This window comes from Antechinus flavipes, chromosome X, assembly GCF_016432865.1.
Source record: "Antechinus flavipes isolate AdamAnt ecotype Samford, QLD, Australia chromosome X, AdamAnt_v2, whole genome shotgun sequence".
In the NCBI taxonomy this organism is placed as follows: Eukaryota; Metazoa; Chordata; class Mammalia; order Dasyuromorphia; family Dasyuridae; genus Antechinus; species Antechinus flavipes.
The window spans coordinates 26,394,272-26,398,628 of NC_067404.1; the positions used below are offsets into that span (position 1 = coordinate 26,394,272).

At 37.5% G+C, this 4,357-nt stretch overlaps 1 long non-coding RNA gene across 1 annotated transcript; it reads left to right on the forward strand.

Annotated features, from left to right (window-relative positions):
• Positions 1 to 381: 381 nt before the first annotated feature.
• LOC127542572 (uncharacterized) lies at positions 382 to 986 on the forward strand. The gene is made up of 2 exons (XR_007948721.1): positions 382 to 609; positions 768 to 986. It is a non-coding gene; the product is annotated as an uncharacterized LOC127542572 (long non-coding RNA).
• The last annotated feature ends 3,371 nt before the right edge of the window (positions 987 to 4,357 follow it).

The window sequence follows — 4,357 nt, forward strand, 5'->3', positions numbered from 1 at the left end:
AAGCAGCCACTTTACTTTAAGAAACTTATGATCTCCTGAGGCAATAAGCAAGGTGGCTGCCTTCATTTTGAATATGTACCTCTATCTACTTATTAAGTCCTGATCGATTGACTCAGAAGAGCATACAACATTGCAGAGCGTCACGCATGTGGAAAAGTAATGGTGTGCCAGATTTTAAGGTCAGTATTCCCACTTTGGGTTTACAAAAGTCAACATTACCATATTTGGTTTTAAAAAAAGCAATATACCATTTTTGGTAAAAAAAAAAAAGGTGGGGGGGACAACATTACCATTTTTGGTAAAAAGCATTGTTGGGTGGGTGGGTGTGGCACTTGCTGAGAGGTATATATAGAGGGCCAGCTGCACTGGGAATCCCAAACTGGGCACAAGCCCAGGAGTGAGGGGAACACCTCCCCTCCCTTCCCCTAGGGGAAGGGAGAGATGCCCCATAATTCCTGAGCTTATTTAATAGTTATGTAGCTCAAGGTTGTTTACTGCTTGTTTCTGACTTCCTGGATTAAAAAAAAATATAAGTTACTCTACAAAAAATTTTTTCAAATGAGAGATGTGGCTTTCTGTTTCTTAAAGAGCATGGCAGTTTACAACTAGGTAAGAAATCTTTGCTTTATGCTGACCCCCAAACCCTGTGATCTCAAGAGGTCACATATAGTCAGTTTTCTAGGGAGGTATAGTAACCTCCAGCTTTGGGGAGCCTCCCATTACAAAGGGGTCAGGTGTTAATATTTTTTATTCTCTTCATTTTGCAGCAGCAGCAGCAAGTAGATCATGTAAGAAGACCTCCTGTACCAGCTTCCTGTCAGGCTCTGCCGTTTTCCCGGGGCAGCAGGATTGCTAAGGATTTCGGTATCCAAGACAGCTTGAAGGGCAGTGAGGAAGAGTAGCATCCTGCAACCTGTCTACGTTAGCTATTAGCTTAAGTTTAGAATAAATAGTTGTGACGCTTAATATAATTTATGTTTACCCAATTTTGGTTTTGGTTGTTGAATTTTTGGGGTTTTTTCTGGTCATTAAATAAACTTAAATTAGTTGAGAACTTGTCTGTTGTCTTTAATCGCCATGTGTCTGTGTATACCTGAGATTACTCTTATTTTAAAAATTATTTAACTATCATCATAAAAGAAACAGAAGTCTTCACAGCAAAATTCAGAGCAAAGCACTGTGGATGCCCAGTAGCCTCCACTTAATTAGGACAAGAAATTGAGGCATAATATAGGCAAAAAAGGGGACAAAATTATCTTCAAAAAGAAAATGGTTTACATATTATAACTGAATAATAACAGACCTCACATGACCAAATAAAAAACAATAAAATGATTTAAAACTAGATCATGATTTACTGGAAATTACAACACTTTAGAAAAATTATGAGCAGCCATGCCCACCATTAAATACAAAGGTTGCAAAGAAAAAGTATATCAAAATTCAGTAGGTTCAAGGTAATAAAGAATGCCCAGGGTCTAAAGGGGGTGGTAGTGATTGTCGTGCTAGTTACTGTCGGGCATAACCAATTCCCAGACGATATATCCTATTCACATACAGTGATTGTGAGGATGGAATTTTATCCTTCAAACCTCTGTGCATTTTTAAAGTCAAGACTTCTTATGACTAAGCCAGTTATGAGGTTATTCGCTCTCTCTCCTCCCTCATAGTGTCTTCCCTCTACTGGCATCTTTCTCCTTATACTCTAGCTAAACTCTTGTTAAGCTCCTTTATAGATCTAACCTGCCAGTCAAAGGCATACCCAGACCTTATGTCATATTCCTTTAATGGACTCTTCCAAATTCCTTTCCTTGGTTACCCAGTATATAGCTTTCCCTACTCTTTCATATTTGCCACTCTTAGTATGCCTATTTTACCTCTTTATTTTGTCTGTAACCTTTTCCCCTAAGTAACCTTTTGCCTAAGAGAATGGCTTTCTATAGTCATATAAAAATGCTCTCACTTGATTAGAGACACAAATCAAAACAACTCTGAGGTACCTATTCGGAACCTCCCAGATTGTCTAAGATGACAAGAAAAGATAAATGTTGGAGGGGGTGTGGGAAACTAGGATGCTAATAAATTGTTGATAGAGTTTGAAATGATCTAGCAATGCTGCTACTGGGCCTGTATCCCAAGGAAATCATAAAAAAGGGAAAAGGACCCATATGTGTAAAAATGTAGTAGCTCTTTTTGTTGTGGCAAAGAATTGGATAATGAGTAGATATCTGCCCATCAATTGGGGAATGGCTAAATAAGTTGTATATGTAAGTAATGAAATAGTAGTGTATAAAATTGATGAACCACAGCTGATTTTTGAAAGGCGTGGAACAATTTTCATGAACTGATGCTGAGCGAAACAAGCAGAACCAGGAATCACTGTACACAATAACAGCAAGATTATGCGGTGATCATCTATGAAAGACTTAGTTCTGTTCAGTGATTCAAAGCAATCCCAATAAACTTTGGATAGAAAATGCCATCTGCATCCAGAGAACTATGGAGAATGTAAATCAACACATGCTGTGTTCACTTTTTTTTCTTTTGTGGTTTTTCCTTTTTGTTCTGATTTTTTTCTCTCCCAAAATGAATTCATAAAGAAATGGGTATTTAAAAACTTTTGTAGTTCATGTATAACTGGAACAATAAAAGAATAAAAAAGAGAATGGCTATTGTAAATTTGTCGCATGTTTATTTCGAACTAGGATTGCTGCCTTACTCTCCTCAGTAGGATTTAGTTGAAGGGCCAAAAGTGGTGCTAGTAAATATGTATCAGATATTTGTTAGAGCAGCCAAACTAAAGGCAGAAGATAGGCCACCAGACTGTTGGGTCACATCACTATTGGATACAGAGAACGAATGAGCTTCCTTAAAAGCCCAGCATCTTAAACTGTTTGTGACTCTAGATGGTCTCATAACTGAATGTTGTGGGGGTTGCAAAATATGACTTATCATAAATGTTTCATTTGTATACCTATATTATATACCTGGAGTTATGTAAAAATTTCTTGGACAAAAAGGGGTCATGAATGGAAAAAGTTTAAGAAGCTCTTAAAGGACTGACTTTTAAGGAAGGAAACAAAGCTTTAATAGAGAAAACATGGTTGTGATAATGGAAGGATCTGAAACAATGTGTGGTGCTCCCAAAATGCAAGCTTCCTTTCATCAGTGCAGATCTCAAACCCCCAAATGTGATTCACAAAGGTTAAGGAGTCACAGTAGATAAGGTACATATTCTTCCTAGATGTGTTGCTTCTTGTCTGGCTTTTGTAAAAGATGAAGATACTTGGCATTCTGTTAGAAGTACAGAATACACAATAGGTATTATTATCCCCATTTAAAATTTACTCAAAAGTCAGTGCACCTCACAGGGGTTCTCAAAGCTATGCCAGTGATTCAAGTGACACTAGCATGCATATAAGACCTGAGCAGATCCCATGTTGTGATGGGAGTCCATGACACACAGTTTAAGAAGCTGTGGCCTAGATAATCCACTATCATCTCAGTGTGCTGATGAGACGTATTGACTAGCACAACTTTAATTGTTATACAGACACATGAAGGATCCAAGGCCTCTCCACCAACACAAGTGACAGCTAATTTAGTAGATGAATATAAGGAATTTCCTGAGGCTAAAATGTGTTATTTTATTCACTGGCTCAGAATCATTGCACAGCCTAGTATAAACATCAGAGACCAGGTATTCATGACTACAAACCCATCATATTCACATATTCTTCTCCCTTGTTATTTTGCTGAGGGGGACATCCCAATGGTATGCCCACAACAGTGATCATGGCACTGTGATATATAGGAGGAGAAAGCTGGTATAGAAGCAGCTAGATGGCAGTGGATTCAAGCATTGACCCCAGAGTCAGGAAGAGGAAATCAAAATACAGCTTCAGATAACTTATTAGTTGTGTGAGTATGAGCAATCCTCTTAACCTGTGTGCCTCAGTTTCCTTATTTATAAAAAAGGGATGATAACAGCACCTACCTTCCAGGGTTATTTTGATGATCCAGTGCGATATTCGTAAAAATGCTAGGCCACAACCTGATAGGTAATAAGAATCATACAAATAACATTATCATCATCATCATCATCATCATCACCACAGTAATCTTTGAAGAGCCTTTTCAATTCTCATCCCTACAAATTGCCTATTGAAGACATGGGGATGGGGTAAATTTTGTTATTTAGAACAAAATAATTAAATTTTGTCAAAAAATAAAACAAAATGCCTCAAATCTTTCATTTCTTTTCATAATGAATTATTTATTTAAGATTATTCTTGAAGGAAGAGTCTGAAAAGATGGCAGAGTCAGTGAATTTCCAAATTTCCCCCACAAACAGAAC